The sequence below is a fragment of the Hyaena hyaena genome, unplaced genomic scaffold (genome assembly GCF_003009895.1).
Source record: "Hyaena hyaena isolate Hyena2069 unplaced genomic scaffold, ASM300989v1 scaffold_186, whole genome shotgun sequence".
NCBI lineage: Eukaryota > Metazoa > Chordata > Mammalia > Carnivora > Hyaenidae > Hyaena > Hyaena hyaena.
The window spans coordinates 2,579,469-2,601,339 of record NW_024080818.1 but is presented as its reverse complement, the minus strand read 5'-3'; the positions used below and the strand labels follow the sequence as shown (position 1 = coordinate 2,601,339).

Sequence of the window (21,871 nt, the reverse complement as noted above, 5' to 3'; positions counted from 1 at the left end):
AGAGAGTAGGGAAACATTTATCTCGGGCGTAAACTGTTTCTCCTGTACCCTCAGCTCTCTTTCATTTCACTACCCTCCCCAACGCAGGGTTCGGAGCCTCGTGCGCACAGATCTGGTAGGTGACACTGGGGACGGTTGTGGCATCCTCCCGCTTCCGTCAGCATCTGGAGAGAGAGGGGGTTGGACCAAGAGGGTCTCCAGGGGCGGGGCGGAGGAGGAGAGAATGCAAAACAGTGCCTCATCCCTGGAACCTACGGAGCAGCAACGCCCCTCGCTATAAATTCTGAGCTGTCTCGTTGCGGAGGATTCCAGCGTGCTCGTCAGTCCAGGGCCCCAGGCAGTGGTGACAGGCACGGCGAGCATCTGTTTCGGGCTGGGATGGCGACTGATGGGGAGCAGTCCCAGCGAACCCCGGGAGTGAGGGCGCACCGCCGGGACGCGTAAGACGCGGGCGGAAGGCCGGTACCAGCGCTGCCAACTAGCTGTCCGACGTGAGCTCAGCACCCCGGACGCGGGTGAGTCGACCAGGACTGCCAAGGCAGGTTTAGGGGCTGCGGGGCCGGGCTGGTCAGTTTCATGTCGAGGTGTCCTAACTCCGGTGCTGTGCTGATAAGCTCCCGGGACGAAGGAGAGAAAGCTTAGTTCCGGTCGGCGCCCCCAGGAACTGGCTGCCTTTCCCCAAATTAGGTGCGGGGCGCCTGCGTTGCAGGGAACAATTTGAGAATATTCGCTGCGTGCACCCAAAATGTCATTCTGATTTGACCAGACTCTTTCGAGTACAAGCCAGAAGCCTTCGGAAATGGGATCCCACCAAATAAACTTTCTTCCCGAGGCTTTTAGCTAACTCTAGTCCCTTAACCGTGTCCAGAGTGAGAAGCTGGTAGGACTCCGCGGGGCTTCGATTTAAAAGTTGTGCTACTTCTAAGGTGAAGTTAAGAGTGTCCCCACCCTCCCCCTCTGCTTCCTGGGGACCGCCCCAGCATGGCTCTTCTTCCCCTCACCCCTCCTGCCAACCCTGTGTCCTTGGTACTGAGCGCCGCCCCCACCTGGGACAAACTCTCCCACCTTCAGATGTCCCCAGGGGCCCCCTAATTCATCAGACTGGTGAGGGGGAGAAGCTGGGACGTCTTCACACCCCAATCCCCATATCCCTGGCCAGTACACACTTGTAACTGAGGCGGGATTCGAAGAGAAACTCTTCTTGGCCCCTTCCCTCCACACCACCTGTCTAGCACCCCAGTCTTCAATTCTTATAACGGTCCAGCCCAGCCTCTCTACGGTGCCAGCCTGCTACTTCTCCCCAAGACCTCAGCAAGGCTTTCCCAAAGTGTCCCCTGCCCCATTGTCTTTGGGCAGCCAGTACAAACCCAGTTATTGTATCCATCCGGGGCTTCTTTACCTAATCTTTGTTTCCTGCTGGTGTATCAGAATCCCACTACTGGTGCCCTCTCTTCTCAGTAAAACTTTGGGTGCTCATTTTCCCCCACGATCAAATTTGGGAGTTGGCTACATTCATTTCCAGTGTCATTCAGAGAAAAGAAAGTAACAGTGAAGGATGCAAGAAATCTGGCACACACTGTTCTGTTTTTTCTAACTTTGTTGAGCAACTTGTTTCTCCTAAAGGTACCTCATCCCCAACCTGATTCTCTTGACAGATACCATCTGAGTGTCCTGGGTCCCTGGGGGTTTACTTCCTTTAGCATAAGCTATAATCCTTTTGTAAGTCTTCTCTGAGAAACTGCCTGCTTCCCTGTCTCCTATAGTGCCCCCCCACCCCTAGCTCTAAAGGGCCCACCTATGTCTCTCAGGCTGTGGTGGAGTCTGCCACCCTCCTAGCAGACGGTAAGCAGGGGCAGGGAAGTACAGGGAGAATAGAGAGCCCCAGTGAACTGGCTGTGTGCTTTCAGGAGAGCTATTTCACAACCCCGAACCTCAGGTCCCTGACCTTAAGGTTCCCTCCAATGATAAAACTCCTTGATTCCTTTTGTTTCCTACTTATTTGCTTAAAAAAATAGTAGTCTAACATAATTACCCTTTTAGCCCATGTTTGAGACCCTCAAAGCTCTCTAAATAACTCTCCTGGTAAATTGTCTACTCTGGAAAACCATTAGGTTTCCAGTGCTGGCTCCAAAAGTCCATCCCTCCTGATGATGGCAGACAGTCCCCATAACCTAGTTTAAGGCTCAGGGAATGCACTCCAAGTTGCCAGGTCTCAGCATTTGCTAAAGTTTCACAATTATTAGTGTCAAGCCTGTTATCTAGTCTGTCTCTCCCTTTTTTTTTTTTTTCCTGACTTCATTGTTCTTTGTGCCCATCATGAATTGTCTATTCCTGGTTCGGCTCTTCCTTGACCTTAATGTGAATCAACTGTTCCATCATCCAACTCAGAAGAAAGCTGGTTTTCTTCTACTGGTTCCACTGATGCCAAAGAAAGACTTATCTTCCTTGAGATTTATAAAATGTCTTTCAGTCACTTCTATCGCTTTGCCAATGCTCTCCATCCCAACAGTTCTGAGCTTAAATCTTTACTGTCATTCTCCAACCCTGGTTCTGTTCAAAAAAGACCAAATTTATGGACTGTTCAGGTTTCTTACATTGTGGTGTTTTTTTCTGGTTTGAGGTAAGTGTGTGTGTGTGTGTGTGTGTGTGTGTGTGTGTGTATACATTTTTTTTGGTTTGTTTCTGCTGCTTACTACTGTTGTTGTTACTATCACTAATTATTTGCCCAATTCTAGAGGGAAAATGATGAAAGAAAATTTAACCTGCTACTTAATGAAAGCCCAGGTAAAATATTGACCTGAGAGGCATTTAAAACTAAGAGTTTAATTATATGGTGACTATTTCTATGTCCTTTTCAAGCAGATAATGCACTTGCTATATTTTGTTTTCAAAATTTGTTACAGGGACCTAGACCAAGTCTCATAAGACTTGCATGTTTTGGCTGCCTGATGCAGGCGCCCGCCCTTACGGCCCACACTCATTAGTTTACCTAGTGTTTTGCATACTCAGTCATGACTGGGCTATGCCAGAGAGTCTCCCAAGTAAGTCAGGACATTTGGAATTTATTTAGCTGTTTGAAGTAAATCCAAGCGTTGTAAGGATTAGAAAGCTGTCTTGAAGACACACTGTGGCAATAAACAAATATAGAGCCAGGCCAGCAAACTGTGACAAAGCAGTCAAGTCCAGGTTAGGAATGCTCTTCTCCCATGTTATCTAGTTAACTGGGTAAATCACCTTTTAAACTCATTACCACTGGAAAGTGCTGTTGTTTTTCTTCAAAATATTCCTAAGGTTCTCCTTACAAAAGTGTCTAAAGTCACTGGATTATATGGTTTGTGTTTCTTGTCATGTAGGTACTTATTAAATAGTATGCCATAGTTCCCATAAGCAAAAGTAAGTTTTGTTCCATTTCCAGCCTAAATTTAGCTATTATTTTCTATTTTATTCATTATATGAATTTTAGTTACCAAAATTCAACTTTTTGATAGCTTAATATATAAAACCATTGTAAATTAAGTAGTGCCTATAGGGATTTAAGGTAATATTTAACTGATTTGGCAAATGACTACTATTATCCTCTCGAAGCTCTAAAATACATCCAAAATAAATGACAGCAAAAGAAAATCTAAAAAGCTATAAATTTGCCAAATGTTTTATTAGTCAGTGATAATTTTAATGACAGATTTGACAACTAGAACTAGAAGACAAAGTATATATCTAGAACAGTCATAGAAATAAGCGAATCTTGATATTAGTAGTTGTATTAACATTAAAAGTTTTGCTATCTGATTTTTTTTATTCCTTCTCTTCATAGCAGATGGTCATAAGGGAAGATAATTCCATTGAGTATTAAAAACAAAATCATCTTTTAAATATTTTACTGACATAGAATTCACTATATGCTGTAAATATTGCATGGCTGCTGTATTTTATGTTATTCTTATAGCTCAATTTAAAAGAGATTTTGTTTTATTTGTCTGGTTCCTAAATAGATACATCATTCAGATGTCTGAAGTAGAAATAAATGCTTAGAATTTGCAAATGATTATTAGAGTTTCCCTCATATATCTAAGAATATTTTAAATTGTGTTGCTAATATCACAATTACTTTTCTAACATTTACTAGTTTAGAAAGTGGGTGAAGAAATGGGTATGCTTTGTTTTTCGTAATCACATTGTACCTTCATATTCCAAGTCCTAAGTCTAAATGTCCTTAAATTTTAAATCATGGAATTAATAATCATTCAGTTGGGGTCAAATTTTATGTGATTTATTGTTCCTTTTATACACATATAAACTGTTTTATTTGTCAACAAATTATATTAAAACTTACTTAGATCAATAGATTTAAGTACTTTGAATGGTTAACTTCAGAGTAAGAATACTGGAGAACAAATACATCTTTATGTACCATTAAGGAGAGTTTGTGATTGCTAATTTGCTCTCTAAGATCTCTTTAGCTATTTACCAATGAATATAAATCAAAGTGCCTCTTATCCAACTTGGAAAATAAAAAATTATATTATGAAATGTATCAACAATAGAAGGTACTTACAGAGGAAATACTATGGATCTGAGTAATATTAGATGCTTAAGGGCACACAAAAGTATAAAAATGGCCTTTACCCTAGAGATGTTGGTCAAGCTGAGTATGTATTTGGGTCTGAGTCTCTCCAGTCATCTAAGTGCCACTGGGGTGGGAAGCCATTTAAAGCCAAGGGTCCTTGTGTCCTATCTTTCAGAGCAGGTAGAATTCTACTGTGGTTACATTGTTTGATTCCAGCCACTTCCATAATATTCACCACAACTTTCCCTTCCTTATGGGAGTATAGCTCCTTTGATACTATGAACCACATCCAGTGCATCTTTGTACTCTATTACTGAATGCTCCATACATCACTTTCTTGCCTGTTTGTTGTTTGTTTTCAGCTAGAGCTATGGAAAATACATTTTTCAGATCCCTATAGTTTAGAAGAGATACATTAGAGAGAAACCATTTTGCTAACCCCATTTGAGTATCCTATTATACACAATAAAATGACTTGAAATTGATGCTTTACTCTTAGTAATTGGGGAACCAACTATTAATAATATTTTTTAGTCTAAAGCTGTAATGGCAAGGGGGAAAATAGAGAATAGAATAAGAAATGGAACAAAATAAAAGTTGAAATAGCAAATCAGTGGTTCTTCAGGCATTAGGGAAAAGGTAAAGCAAGCATATTATGATCACTTGGAATTTTAAATCAGTACATATTGTCTACACTTTCCTTATTCCCATTTTCCCTACTGGAAACCTCTATACTATAATTTTGGAGTAACCATCCACAATTATCCTAGGTGTTAAGGCAAAGACCAGCCTTGTGGGCAGATGTGGGAGCTCATTAGAAATGCAGACTTTCTGACTCCACCCAGACCCACTGAAATCTGTATTTTAACAAAATTCCCAGGTGATTCAAATGTAAATGAAGTTAGAGAAGCCCAAGTGTACAAACAGCACCCAGGTGTTGTTAAGAATAATTGCCTAAAAACCATGAGAGACTCTTGAATGCTGACAAAAACTGAGGACTGATGGATGTAGGGGGGAGAGGGGATGGGCATGGAGGAGGGCACTTGTGGGGATGAGCACTGGGTGTTATGTGGAAACTAATTTGACAATAAACTATTTGTAAAAAAAAAAAAAAAGAAGAAGAAGAATTGCCTAAAGGTTATTTTACTGGCTGTTTAATAGACTGACATTTTTACATAAAGCTAACATTTATTGAGCACATGTAATATGCCAAACACAATGTTCGGCCTTTAATATTGTTATTATATAATCCTCACAACATCCCTATAAAATAATCACTGCATTATCTTCATTTTATAGGCTGGGATACTGAGTAATAACAAGATAAGTCAGTCACCCAAATGTGGTAACTGGTAGAGTGAAGATTTAAACATGGCAATTTTGATTCCTGTGCTCTTAACGGCCACCCCACACTGTCTGCTCTACACTAGGCTGCATGCTTTTCAAGGCCAACTAATTATTTGAGAATTTGTTTCACATTATCATTTGAAATCAAGTTCTGTTTCTCTCACAGAAAAAAAAAAAATACAGGATCTATTTATTCTATTTTAGTTGCAACATCTGCCTGTCATCTTACCTATAAGTAAAATAATGAAGAATTCTAAAAATTCCTCCTTTAGTTGGGAAATAAATGCTAAAATTCTGAAAGCTCATTATTTAAAACTTAAGATTTGACAGCTCTGTTTTTTCTCATAACTTCCCTAAAATTTACTCGTTTTACCTTTGGGTATTCTGATGCTATAAAATTGCTCTCTCTTGAACAAGTCATTCCTTCATACACAAACTATTCAGCCTTCCAACTCAAATTATATATCACTCTTACAGCTTTTAATATAACCACTTGTCTGCAAGTATGGTTCACAAAACTGGTTGAATATAGTTACTAACCAGTCAGTTTGCAAGCAAATGGTCACTTATGTTTAGCCAGTGACTCCCCAGATGATTCAGTCTCTGAACGACTTCTCCCATACATGGAGATTTTCTGAGAGCTGTCAGTTGGATCTGGCCAAAAGCCCGCTGTTCTGACAGGGGCTCATTGATGTTGGTCAAAAGACTGAAGTGAGTCTGGGTTCCCTGTGATCATCTTTGAGAGGAGAGGTGTGTCAACAGCACTGAGCAGCTATAATTTTCTCAGTGATAAAGGGACATCCTTGGGAGATGGAACTTTACCAGCTGCTTAGATCGAGAACTTTAAGCAGCCCTAACAGTACAGTGTCTAATTTGTAACTTAAGGTTTAGGACACAACCCAGCCCAGGCCTGCCATAATGCCATGCACCTGGGGCTTAGAGGGGCGGTAGTGCCCAGAAGACATCCTCCATGTAGCAGCAGAGTTTCTTAAAGCTGGTAAATGATAAATGATAAAGCAGTGACTCTCTTATGACCCTTTACAGTCCCACTGGTCTCACCGAGCCCAAATATTTGTGACTGTGGCTACAGAGAATCTGCACCAGGTTTTTTCCTAAATAAATTGAAAAAAATAAAATAAAAAACTAACAGCATTTCTCCTAGTAAACTTTATACATTGATGCATTCATCATCACAAACACTTCCCTTCACTTTTTGACCCAAACTCTTCTCGGTATCCAATTCAAATGTATTTTACATGCTTCTAAATCTGTGTAGTATCCTACTAAAACAAGAATGTTCCATTACCCAGCTTCAGTAATCTTTCCATTCAAATGATGTCATTTCACATAAAACACATTGTATCATGATGGATCCCAGCCCTTAACCTTCACACAGTTAATTGCTGCCACTTTATCAGGAATGGAAAAGAATCTGATGTGTTTCCTACGTAATGATTTCTTGAACGTGTTGTGGCATTTGATCTACGGCATTAATAGAAGAAATTCTTGAAAGAAACACAAATCTATTTTAAATTCCTGTTAGGTTAAGCCATATGATGGGACATTATATAGCCATTTTTACATATTTAATAATATTTAATGGTAAGGAAATATTAATGGTAATTTAATGGTAAGCAATATATAAGACATAAATCATGAGTGTGGTCCAGTGTGTGTGTGTGTGTGTGTGTGTGTGTGTGTGTTTAGTAGATTAGTGTCAAGTTGTCATTAAGGCCTTACTTGGATCATTGGTATTCTAATGAAAATTGTTATATTAGCACTGATTTGTGATTAGAATAAGAGATATATTTTTTAAATGTCTGCATCGCTGTGGACCAGATAAGACTAGGAAAAATATATAACAAATCTTAAAAGCTTTGGAGGGTTCTTAAGATCAAGGCTAAGATCAAAAGTGACTTTTTTCTTTCTTTTTTTTTTTGTATGTGCTTTCAAAATTTCCTATAATGAACCTCTATTACTTTTATACTTCTTACTTTCTGTTGGTCTCAGAATTACTATTACTTTCCACCTAACTCACTCTAGATTTCAGCATTTTAGACAACCACTATTAACTGTATAGAGAATGATGTTGGTAAATCTGACACCTTCTCTAATTTTTTTTTCCTAAGGGACACTAGTTAGTGCCTTATAAGAGTTCACAAAATTCATATGATGGTAGTATTTTTATGAGAGAAATAATTTTATGGGAATCTTTTTTTACTACAACAAAACCACTGAAATATAAGGATAAAAAGAGATTCTTCTAAAGCCAAAATCCTACATATAACAATGTTATAGGAAAGTTGGTATACATTGTGGTTTAAAAAGTAACCTATACTATATCTATAGTCTTGTTGAATAAGTTTTCAGCTTTAAAAATATTCTTTTTGTTTTTTTAATGTTTTATTGATTTCTAGGAGAGAGAGACAGAGAGACAGCGTAAGCAGGGGGGGTCAGAGAGAGAGGGAATCACAGACTGAAACAGGCTCCAGGCTCTGAGCTGGCAGTCAGCACAGAGCCCGATGCAGGGCTCGAACCCACCAACCCCGAGATCATGACCTAAGTGAAAGTTGGACGCTTAACCGACTAAGCCACCCAGGTGCCCCTCAGCTTTAAAAATATTCTTACTGAAAAGTGTCCCCCAAATCCATAATGAAAAATATTGCTTAATTTGGCTCCATAAGAAAATTAAAGTGATCATATGGCAAAAAAAAAAAAAAGGACCATAAATAAAGTCAAAAGATAAACAGGAACTTGGGAAAGCTATGTGCCACACATTACATATAAAATGCCGGTTAGTTTAATGTAACATGAGCTCTTTAAAATGAGAAGCCATGAACAACCAATTGAAAAATAAGCAAAAGCCGGAGAATCTGAGTGGCTCAGTCGATTAAGCCTCTGACTCTTGATTTTGACTCAGGTAATGATCTCACAGTTCTGTGAGCCCAAGCCGCATGTCCGGCTGTGCGCAGACCACATACAGAGCCTGCTTGGGTTTCGTTCTCTCCCTTTCTCTCTGTCACTCCCCTGCTCTCCCTTCTCTCAAAATAAATAAAGTTTAAAATAAATAAATAAATAAATAAATAAATAAATAAATAAGCAAAAGCCATTAATGGGCAAACTAGAAGAATAACTACATACAGTAGAAAAAAAAAGTTCAAACTATTCCTAACTGATGAACTCCAAATCGAGACAAATATGTACTTTTCATTTATAAGATTGAAAAAAAATTAAGATTTGATAAAAGCCAGATTTGGGGTATCAAAAATTGGTATAACCTTCATAGTGGACATTATTTTAAGTATCTTTCAAAAACTTGGAGTATGCAGTTAGTTTACTTTATCACATTTGAAACTCACCTACTGATACACAACTTGAAAAATGCATACATGTAGATAGGATCATTAAGGCATGTTTTTAAGCAGCCAGAAAGAGAAACTAAAAAAAGAAAACCTTAAGGCCCATTAACTGGGGGCTGGTTGAGTAAATTATCATGTATCAGTGCAATGAATACTGTGTATCGTCATCAAAGTAAATGAGGTAGATTTATATAGTATAGATCTGGCCATGTTAAGTTTAAAAAAAAAGCAAAGAACAGAATAGTAGGATGTGTAAAATAAAAAAATGTGGATATACTCATCTGTATGCATGTATATACATTTTTAAAAGTCCTAAAAGGATACATATGAAACTATTAGTGGTAAATATCTCTATGAAGTGGGTCTAGAGAGACCATTACAGAGAGCTAGGACACATATACTTTTATTTTACTTTCTTTTTTAACTTGATGTTTATACCACATGCATGTATTACTAAAATTAAAAATAAAAACAAATACAGAAAAAAAAGATTTTAAGAAGATTTTTAAAATTATGGTGAAATAACACTTATATAGGCTTATATTAAAAAGAATCAGGGGCACCTGGGTGGCTCAGTTGGTTGAGCAGCCGACTTCGGCTCAGGTCATGATCTCATGGTTCGTGGATTTGAGCCCCATGTCAGGCTCTGTGCTGCCAGCTAGCTCAGAGCCTGGAGCCTGTTTCAGATGCTGTGTCTCCCTCTCTCTCTGACCCTCCCCTGCTCACGCTGTCTCTCTCTCTCTCTCTCTTTCAGAAATAAAAAAAAAAAGAATCATTTATTGAAGTTTAACTGTAGATTCACAACTAAAAATCTAATCTATTTCTTATACTAGTACTTACGTCTACAGAAGTGTCTTAGAATAAGATTGCACTATTTTACCCAAAACATTGTTTTTTTCCTTCTCCAGTGAGTAGCTACTAGGGTATGAGGGAAGATGCGGACTATAACCAGAAAGAGGGCGTACCCAGGACAGGCTGCCACTTAGTACGACCTAACTCTATATAAGGAAATAAATATTCTTGGACCAGATGGTTTCATTCCCTTCAAAAACATTTTTAAGATGTAGTGTTAATACATACTCTGGTAATTAAGAAATTAAAATCTGACCATATTCAGTGAATCACATTAATCTTTTTGTCTTTCCAGATTTAATACATGATAACTTGGTCTAAAATGGCCAAGTTTTCATCTGAATAGGACACTGAAGCCATCCTAGAAGCTCTGCATCCAGGTAAATGTCTTACACCTATAGCACAGCATTGGGCGGTAGTCTTCTCTAATGTGTCAGCAGTGGAGGTAGCACAACAAGTCACAGATACCATTGTCTAGTGACAGAAACAGAGGAAGCAGAAAAGAATGAAACTCCACTCTTATCTCGTTCCTTATATGCAGCTTAAGAACATATATATTTATATGATTCTAAAGGTAAACAGTGTTAGAATATTGCCATGATACTCATGTGTTAATATAAACCATGTGAGAGACCTGCAACCCCTCGGCAAGGACCTCCATGTGGCCATCGAGGGGTTGCTCTGAACAGTACTCTTCACACTATGTAGGGCTTTAAGAGAAACAGGAGGGAAATGATTGTGTTTTCTCCTCAGCCACCCAATGGGGCTCTGTGAAGCACTCACTTCCAAAAGCACATGCCCAGAGACCATATGTCCAAAGAAAATAAACCTTAAAACTTGACCTGATCACCTTCAGAAAATCCAGATGTCTCTAAGTCTCATTTAAAAAAAAAAAATTTAATGTTGATTTATTTGAAGAGAGAGAGAGCAAAAGACAGAGAGAGAGGAGAAGCCAGGGCAGAGAAAGAGGGAGACACAGAATTCAAAGCTGAGCTGTCAGCACAGAGCCCGATGTGGGGCTCGAACTCACGAACTGTGAGATCATGAGCTGAGCTGAGTTGGATGCTTAAGTGAGCCACTTAGGTGCCTTTCTAAGTCTCATTTTTACAAAAGTTTCCCTTATTTCCAGTAAGATACAGGAAAAAGGGCAAGGTAGAGTTGGAGACAAGGTACTTTTTTTTTTTTAATTTTTTTTTGAAGTTTTATTTATTTCTAGGAGAGAGAGAGAGAGAGACAGCGTGAGCAGGGGAGGGTCAGAGAGAGAGGGAGTCACAGACTGAAACAGGCTCCAGACTCTGAGCTGGCAGTCAGCACAAAGCCCGATGCGGGGCTCGAACCCATGAACCGCGAGATCATGACCCAAGCGAAAGTCGGACGCTCAACCGACTAAGCCACCCAGGCACCCCGGAGACAAGGTACCTTTAATCCTCATATAGCCTACCCCTCTGGGAGGCATGAATCATGCAGCGAGGCATTACACTCAGAACCCGAGAGGGCAGCATGAGTAATCAGGGACTGCTCTATCCATCCGTTTCCTGTCACATGGCCCTGCCTGATATTTTTTATGAAAAGACTCCTGGATTTTCCAGATCAAAAGATTTTTTTCTCCTGACAAAAACTCAGCCCAAGGAACAATTCCTCAGCTTCCTAAATTAACAGGGGGGACATCCCCTGGTCCCTCTAGGGAGAATGAAAAGGGTAGCTTATCTCCTGAAAATGTTGTGATTCCATTGTATCAAAGCAGAAGATAGGGTAGGTTGTAGGTGTGTAGATAAATGTTGATTTTATTCTGCTTTGTTTCATTGGCAAGGAGGAAAGAGTTGCTGGAAGGCACTCCACAGTGGTGTTAGGAAACTATTGAGGGCTGCTTTAATTTTGGAGACAAAAATGGGTACATTCTAAAAGTTCTGCCACTGGGAATCTTTAGGTATGGGGGATATTTTTTGTTTTGTTTTGTTTTTGTTTTTGATGTATAGATATGCCTAGAAGGCGGGACTGCACGTTTTCAGCAAAAATCCAGCTCTGGGGAAAGTACACTGAAATGTATGTCCTAATTAGCAAGGCACTAAGATAGGAAGCTTTATTTTACATCCTGAGAGTACTGAACAGAAGGAACTCTTTCTCCGTAATATGCCATCCACCTTGTAACAGAAGAAGCAAGACAGTAATCCAGGGGAGTTCCTGATAGAAATTTCCATATAACAGCCTCCCTTCTCCTGTGTTTTGGAAGCCCCACTTTCTAACATTCACACATTTATAACAAAACTTTTAAAATAATACGACTTTTTGCTTACAAATAACAAAAGAGTTAAAAAAAAAACCTCCATGTAATTAACTTTTTCAAACCTCTAAGTTTCAGATGAATAAGCAAAACATGCTTAATTCTAAGTTATTTTTTGTTTGCTAAAGAACTGAAGCTATACCAATTCTGCCACTAACTAGCAACTTTGTTTTTGGTTTCCTGTAAAACTGTCTCCATGGCCCGCTGCCATCCATGGGCACTATATTGGAATACAAAAGGTGTGTTCAGAAGGACCTTCTGAACATTGCAATGTCCCTTTTACCAACTTATGGCTAGAGAACTCTGATCTCTTATTGATTTGAACCAGGAACGTGTAAACAGCATTTCAGAGCTTGTTTTACAGGAACAAAAGAATTCAAGTTGAAATCTACTTAGGACAAATGGGGAAAACCAGGACCTTTAAAAGAATCAATAAAAACCATATTCAGTGGCTGAAAATCTGTAGGCCTGCACTGTCCAGTGTGCCATTTACGTGCCATGTGTGACTACTAAAATGTACGTGTAAATTAATTATAATTCAATGAAGTGAAGAATTCATTTCCTCAGCTGTCCTAGGCATATTTCAGGAATTCCAGTAGGTGCATGTAGTTAGTGGCTACTCTATTGGACAGCACAGATTTACAACATTTCTATCATCATAGAAAGTTTTATTGGATAGCTTTGTTGTAAACACATTACTAATAACGCAGTACACTTCCACTGATACCTGCTAAGCAATTGTTATGCTCTTTTAAACCTATTTGGAAATTTTAAAGTATTTTCTAAATTCTAATTTTCTCAGTTGCAGGTTATCTAGTATATAGTTCTCACAGTAACTTTCTTTTTCTTATTTATTTGCATATTAAAATACATGGAATTAAGTATCTTGTGTACTATTCTAAAGTTAGAGGTTCTTGTTTTCTTAAAAATTATGAGAAGAGGTACATGTAATTTTATTGAACTAATATATAGCTGTTGGGTTTTTTACCCGCATCACTGATATCTCCAAGTAAACAAAACTAGAAAAGATATAGGGTCATTTTTCATGATGCATATTTTTTTATTCTTTATATTCTGTAAAATTAGTTTTTCTTGCAGCAATAGATATGTATCAATTGCATTGACTTAACTACAGCTGACTTAACATTTTTTAAAAGAAATTGCAGAGCTAAGCAAAATTAGTATTAGAAAATACAAAATTAGTATAAATATATATAAATTTATATATATATAGTGATTACTATAATGTAATCACACATTATAGTATATTCTTAAAGTTCTTAGTCACCATTTTTCCACTAATATGATCCCATTATTAGAATGTCAATCTCAATTACTTTCTAGTCAGTTATACCTAGCAGTTCAATTACATTTGGTTCCTGGACTAATGGTTGTGTGTTACACAAGGCAAAAAATTAAAAACAACTTTGTCTTTGAGTTATCGAAGCATCAAGGATTTGAAACAGCTATATAATTAGCTGTGAGAAAAACATTTAAATATCCACACTATATTCCCTTTATATATTTAGTATGATTTTTTCAATAAAAAGCATATGTAATAGAAATATCCACCCAGTTTGGAATCATCAAATATGAATCCTAGAGTCTTAGCAATGAAAAAAAAAGGCAAAGTAAAGGGTAGCCATTTGAGGGGTGGTTCTTTTAATAAACAAACAAAAAAAGATTTCTTTATAGAGTAACACGTTTACTCCAAATAACCTATTATTCACAATATATGTATAGAAACACTGTTCCTAGGCTTGAAAAAAAATAGAACTAGATATGCTTAGCACATAACTGACTAGGTAGGAAACTCACACTTGGATTACTGTTAATAGTTTTAATAATTAAAAGAGCTCAGGGTCTCCTGGGTGGCTCAGTCCGATAAGCATCCAACTTCGGCTCAGGTCACTATCTCAAAGCCTGTAGGGCTCTGTTCAGATTCTTATGTCTCCCACTCTCTCTACCTCTCCTTCTCTCATGCTCTGTCTCTCTCTCTCCTTAAAAAATAAACATTAAAAAAAATTCTATGGGCGCCTGGGTGGCTCAGTTGGTTAAACGTCCGACTTCAGCTCAGGTCATGATCTCATGGTTTGTGGGTTCGAGCCCCACATCAGGCTCTGTGCTGACATCTCAGAGCCTGGAGCCTGCTTCGGATTCTGTGTCTCCCTCTCTCTCTGTCCCTCCCCCTTTCATATTCTGTTTCTCTCTCAATAATAAACAGAATTTTTTTTTAATTTTCTAAATAATAATAACTAAAAGAGCTCAGAGAATTAGCATCTAAATGTAGAAGCTCTGTTTTGCTGGCAGGGAGAAGTTTTGACTAGTACCAAACATATTGCCATCCTTCCACTTCAACTAGTCATTTCTTTTAAGGAGATTTAGGGGAACCTGGGTGGCTGTCATTTAAGCATCCTGCTCTTGATTTCGGCTCAGGTCATGATCTCACAGGTTTGTGAGTTTAAGACCCACATCTAGCTCTGTGCTATGAGCATGGAGCCTGCTTGGGATTCTCTCCCTCCCTCCCTATCTGCTCCTCTCTTATTCATGTTCTCTCTCTCTCAAAATAAATATACACTTTTAAAGGCTTTTAAGAAGATTTAGACATATAGGGATACTTTTTTAAATTTCAGAAAGGTGTAGGATATCTTAGAAATGTAATAATACAGCACAGACCTGGTGGAAGGTAACAAGTTATCTGGGACTAGGTCTTTGGCACCTTTCTAGAATTTAAACAAATCCTAGGGGACCCTGGGACAACAGGAACAATGTCATACTTCAAGTCTAAAATCCAATTAGGAGCAGCCTTCCTCCTCCCCTCGTCCAGGCAAGGCCAAAATACTTCAACACACGGTATGGGTCACCATGGAAAGGAGAGTTGCTGTAGATAAAACCAGGCAGTGGTGGGTAAAGGCTGTCTCTTGACATAGACCCTGAACCTTGGCTCCTCAGTGATGCCCCCAAGTCAAAGAGGAAGAACAAGATGGGCATTTCACTGCTTCAGGTCCCTTTAGTATGGTCAGTGTCCAGAGCAGGAGGATAAAACAACTGTCTTAACGATGTAAGGCAAGAAGTCCAACCTGTTTTGGCAATGTGAAAGCAATGCAAATTCGAGTCACGATGACAACAGCTTCTCATGTGATCTATATCACACTAATGGACCAGCCATGCTTTATTCAACTCTAAACCATTAAGGAATGCTAGTCTTCATTTTACATTGAACATGTTTGTCTTTATACAGTTGAATAGGGAGCTTTGGAAACGGCCCTATTTGCGAGAAGTATTGCCCACAGCACACAAGCTTGCTTTGGGACCACTGAAGTAGTAGTAAGCAACCCCTGGATTTCTGCTAGAATTTAGGCTTAGATGGATGAGTTAAATAGAATATGCCATTTGAATTAAAGAGTGAGAAATAGAATATGTGCCAACTAAGTGAAGAAAAATCCATACTATGACTAAAACAATAAATGGAAATAAATTAAAATTTTTATTTTAGGGGCGCCTGGGTGGCTTAGTCAGTTAAGCGTCCGACTTTCGCTTAGGTCATGATCTCGCGGTTCGTGGGTTCGAGCCCCGCGTCGGGCTCTGTGCTGACTGCCGGCTCAGAGCCTGGAGCCTGTTTCAATCTGTGACTCCCTCTCTCTCTGACCCTCCCCTGCTCACGCTGTCTCTCCCTCTCTCTCTCCTAGAAATTAAAAAAAAAAAAACAAAAAAAAAATAAATAAAAAAATAAAATAAAATTTTTATTTTAGGAATGCCTGGGTGGCTCAGTGAGTTAAGCGTCCAACGTTGGCTCAGGTCATGACCTCGCTGTTCCCAAGTTTGAACCCCACACTGGGTTCTGTGCTGCCAGCTCAGAGCCTGGAGCCTGCTTCGGATTCTGTGTCTCCCTCCCTCTCTGATCTTCTCCCACTCACACTCTGTCTCTCTCTCTCTTTCAAAAATGTTAAAAACATTTTATTTTAGCTTCCTTAAGATACATGACAAATTTAACAGATCTAATCTAACATCTTAAAATGAAGAGATGTAACCTATTTTATGATTTTTATCTTCTTAGGAATATGTCTGACATCTTTAACTTTCCTATTTAATCAATTTTTTCTGTTTTTATCTTCTATGGTGTCACTGTCCATCAACCCATATTAGTTGAGTATGTGTATATATACATAGATATACAGATAGACAGACAGATAGATGATAGATAGATAGATAGATAGATAGATAAAGATAAAGATCCCAAGAGAAACTAATCCTGCAATCCTCCTCAGCAACTCATTCTAACAATTAAGAACCCTTAAGCTAAATAGAATAATTCATTTCACAGGAAACTTTTATTCAATATGTATAATTAGTTTTAGTTAACTTTATTAATGAAATGTCGCAAATCAATTAGGTTTGCAATAATCAGATGCTGAGGACCCAAGAGGGGCCTTCCCCAAGAGGGGAAGGTGATACACAATTTAGTTGGGAAGCAAATGTAATTAGATTTGATCAGTTGAGTATTTCTGTCCTAATGTGGAGTCAGGCACATACCCAAACCTGAATATACAGTTAAAATGCAGTTTAAAAACAGTGTGACTTAGCAAATGTCTTCATGGTCCTGTCAGCCACATACTGACAGGTGAAGTAGACCGGAAACCAAAGGTAGACATGTTTTCTTCAGATAGTGCTGTGTTTCTTTTTCAAATCCAAATGCCTTTAAGTAGGGCACTATATAAACTCTACTGTTTATCACAGACCCCATCATTCACTAATGCCTTATATAGGGTGCTTCACATATATATTTAACTGCCCAAATCCTAATGACATTTCAGTGTACAACTATTATGATCTAGAAGTATGTTATTGAATGTGTATGGTTCATTTGGTTAATGGTAAAGTTTCTTTCCTCTGACTCTAAAATAAAATTATCAGGAGCTCCTGGGTGGCTCAGTCAGTTAAGCATCGTATTTCAGCTCAAGTCATGATTTCATTGTTTGTGGGTTCGAGCCCTGCGTTAGGCTCTGTGCTAACAGCTCGGAGCCTGGAGCTTGCCTCGGATTCTGTGTCTTCCTGTCTCTCTGCCCCTCCCCTGCTCGTGCTCTGTATCTCTCTGTCTCTCTCAAAAAAATAAATGAATATTTAAAAAAATTTAATAAAATAAAAATATCAAAGTTTCATGGCAGTAAGAATCCTTCTGAATGAGAATTATATTAAATATAAGTTATTTCTATTTAGGGTTGTAGTTTGCAACATAATCTGCTGTTATTCATTTAATAAGTAGTTTTTTTGGAACCTACATGCCAGTCACTGTTCTCAGCCCTGAGGACAAAGTGTGAGCAGCAGACAAAAACCCCTGGCCTCAGAGAACTTACTTTCTAGTGCATGTTCACAGAAAAACAATCAAGTAAAATATGCAATATGTTGCATAAAATGGAGACTAGAACTAGAAATGAGAGGGGAAGGTGCAGTTTTAAAAGTGTATATAGAGGGGCGCCTGGGTGGCTTAGTCGGTTAAGCGTCCGACTTTCGCTTAGGTCATGATCTCGCGGTTTGTGGGTTCGAGCCCCGCGTTGGGCTCTGTGCTGACTGCCAGCTCGGAGCCTGGGGCTGCTTCAGATTCTGTGTCTCCCTCTCTCTCTGACCCTCCCCTGCTCATGCTGTCTCTCTCTCCTAGAAATAAATAAAACATTTAAAAAATAAATAAATAAATAAAATAAAAGTGTATATAGAGAAAGTCTCCTTTGTAAGAAGGAAGGAACTCTATGGACATCTGGGGAAGGACTCCTCTAGGCAGAAGCAAAGCATAAAGGTCATTGGCAGTTCTCTGCCAGCAAATTCAAGGCACATCAAATAGCCCAATATTGTTAGAAACCACAAAAGAATGGATAACCAAAGGAGATCAAGTTATCGAAGGATATAAGGACTAATAGGTAGAAACTAGAGACATTAAGAATGGATGCCAGAAAAGCAGAAATAAATGATTAAACCTAAGTGATTTAAATAAGACTTAAAATACTTTGAAATGTAGTGAAATGTTTCCAAAATTGAAGATTTTAATCTTAAAAGAAGTCAGGTCTATGATTCAATTCCCAGTGGTTGGTTCTGTGACTATAACTCAAACTCTAAATATTAAAATCCTGCATTTAATGTCAGTTCCTCCTGGACACCCAACTGACATGTTTGGGGCCTTTGGTATACTCCAGAAACGCTTTGCCTATCCCTGACTTGTAATCTGTTGTCTCTGGGCCTGAAAGTAACACTCCTCAGGCAATAAAGAGCTGGGGCTACACGACATTACCATTAGATTATTTTTAGTAAAAGCTCTGCCTTCTTAGACAAATATGCCAGTGAACTTAATACATCCTAGGGATACTACCAAATGTAAAATGATTTCATATATTGGTTTTCCCATTTCAACTATTTTTTTTATTGTTTTTTTTTCTTATATATTTTTTAATTTATTTCCAGAGAGAGAGAGACAGCGTGAGCAGGGGAGGGTCAGAGAGAGAGGGAGACACAGACTCTGAAATAGGCTCCAGGCTCTGAGCTGGCAGTCAGCACAGAGCCCGACGCGGGGCTTGAACCCACAAACCGCAAGATCATGACCCAAGCGAAAAGTCGGACACCTAACCGACTACGCCACCCAGGCGCCCCCCCATTTCAACTATTTTATCTTCAAGTCAAACAAAAAAAAACTCTAAATAAAAAGATACATTTGGGATTGTAAATGTGACATTTGTCTACATATAACTAGATATAAACTTATTTAATGGAAAATTTCAAGTTCAACCAGTCCTAAACATGTAAGATCATCTGAATGAGAAGCAACAATCCTGACATTGCATTTTATTTTAGTGGTATTGTTTTCTCATAGTCCCCATGCTTTTTTCCTGTCCTGCTATCCTTCAAGATTTCCTAATGAGGATTAGGGAACAAGTGCATTTAACAATCTGTATTTGCAGGTTGGAAACAAGAAAATGAAGACTGATAGTTTCTTTCCTGTTAATTTGATTTTCTACAGCTCTTCTCCTACCAGCATAGGCAAAGGACTTAGTTACTATTTCTAGCAGATGAAGCCAAGGAAAAGACAAGCATCTCTGATGTCATGCTTCCCCGAAATGGGCCAGCTGCCCTATAGGTCTCCGTTAGAGACTTCCCCAAGAGTAATAAATGAGAAGTGATCATGACCAGAATGGGAAAAAAAAAATGCAACTTCCTTTATTCTAGAAAAGCAGTACTCAATGGCTGGTTAACAACACTACAGTGAACGTTTTTCTACATTCTCCGGCACATGTGGAGAGTTTTAGGGTATGTACTCAAAAGTGGAAATGACGATTTGATTTCCAAAGTGGTGGTAATATAAGGAGATTCCTGGAAATGGTGTGGTGCTGAGTTGACAGAAAGATATGGGGTTTCAGTCCTTGACTTAAGATGTGTGGCTGGCTCTCTAAACTGAAATATGATCCATAAAGAACTTGTGGTATAATTCTAGGCCATAGGGCTAGTTAACAGTACAGATAGTTATTTATTTATAATACTACAGGAATTTATTTCCCAGTACCTCTCATACCAGTGACATCCCATAAAATCAGCCTGGTAAGGAACTAGAACATTTTGAGAATATCCAATACATAACTTTAAATGAGAGGTTTTCCTTTTCTCACACAAAAACATGAAAGCCAGTTTGAACTGATGTGGACTTCTGTCCAGGTGAGTGTCTCTGATTTCAGAAAGCATGTACCTCTTTTGTAACTCCACTGTGTCCTTGGAAATCACTGCATAAAGGCCAAACTGCCAAGTCTAGTCCTTCACTGAGAAAAACCCTTTCAGTTGTATGTCAGTAGCTGGCCTTTGTTCTCATAAGCGCTCATTGCAAAATACAGCAATTCTAATTCTAAATCCCAATAGTATTGGGAAGACAAGTTGAGTTAAAATAATGCCTGTAATTTAATCAGTATTTGGTCCCTAATAAAAAGCTAGTTAGTCACAGCTTCCTTCAAATCCCTCTCCCACAGATTTCTCTCCTGAAAGGAGATACTTACGATAAGGCATTCTGGGGAAAAGAAAGTTTCCTCAATTGCTAGGGCTACAGTAATGAAAGGTTTGAAAATAGTATTTTAAGCACGATCATGTTTTTGCTTTCCATTTTCTGAGGTTGAACAGATTCTTAATTTCAGTTTTTTAACTTCCCTGAAAATAATTTCTGTCTCTAGTTAACTATTATTTCAATGCAGTATTTTATTTTCTTAATCTGGTAGGCTCACAAATTTAAAGTCATCTCCCGGATCAGAAAAAGTAAGATTTAATCTAAGTAGCAAATCTTCTTACTCAAAAAAACAAAACAAAACAAAACAAAAACCGAACTAAAAAAAATCTCAAATTCAGGAATGAATCATCCTTGAAATTCTCCCAACTTGCAATTTAGTTTTATGGGTGAAAACTCTGGGAGACCAGTTTGGGGAAGCAACCATGCCAGGTACGATTTCATACACATAATCTTACTTCTCATAGCAACACTGAAGAGAGAACTATGATTGTTGCCATAGTATTAAATTGCTATTTTATAAATGTGGACACAACGAAGCAGAGAATATAATAGTTAACATCCATTAACTGGACACTTACTGGATCAGGCACTGGTCAGTCACTTCATCCGCATTTTGTTACTTAATCCACCAACCAACCAACCAACCAACAAACAAACCCTATAGGCTAGGCTCTCTTATTGGCTTCATTTTTTTCACAGACACTGAGCCTAAGGGGCCCACTTTGCTAACCAATGTCAGGAAAAGAACTGGAATTTGGGACTGACTCCAACACCCTGGTTCAGACCGTTTCTTTTCCAGATGTAACCCATCAAATTCTCCAGAGCCAGAGTCCTTCCTGCTGTTGCTCTTAATTAACTGCGACACCATCAGCACTTTTTTTTTTACATATATGTATATAAGTGAACACCATGTCAATATTTGCTTATAGTGATATTGGGTGCCAGTTTAAGCTAGCACATTTTAAATAGAAGAGTCCAGAACTCTGACAGGAGTGGTGAAGATAGGGTAAAGCAGATATTTTTCTGTCACATTTCAGTGAGGAAATTGCTAATTCATATGCTACCAGCCATACACAGAAATGCGACAGGAAATGAAAAATTTAACTACTTTAAATAATGTGGTCTGTAGTACAAATGAGTGCACTGTGAATTAGATTCCTTCTGCTATAGAATTGATCGTTTGAATTATGTCAGCAAGCAGGGTAAGACATTACTAAAATTATCCTCAAATCCTAGCTTTGAGGTCTATGTAAGACACTAGGCAATTTGCCTGAGAATACATAGAAATACATAGAAAACACTTTTTAAAAGGATCAGGATGGGTTATTTCCCTCTCTGTTAAATATTAGCCTTTGAAATGAACCCAGCTGATCTGCTAAATAACACTTGCAAATTGTTGTGTTTTAATAAAGTGACAGACTGAGAGAGAAGCCACA

At 38.5% G+C, this 21,871-nt stretch overlaps 1 protein-coding gene across 3 annotated transcripts in view; it reads left to right on the top strand.

Moving 5' to 3' along the window:
- Nucleotides 1–287: 287 nt before the first annotated feature.
- The window catches only part of AGTR1 (angiotensin II receptor type 1), a 48,779-nt gene continuing 27,195 nt past the window's right edge, over nt 288–21,871 (top strand). The window contains exons 1-3 of one of the 3 annotated variants that reach the window (XR_005529992.1): nt 288–515; nt 10,421–10,505; nt 19,410–19,537. The gene's annotated coding sequence lies outside the window, so the exon portion shown is untranslated. Of the gene's footprint in view, nt 516–10,420; nt 10,506–19,409; nt 19,538–21,871 lie in introns of those variants that run through there. The other 2 variants (XM_039240985.1, XM_039240988.1) reach the window with 2 other exon arrangements.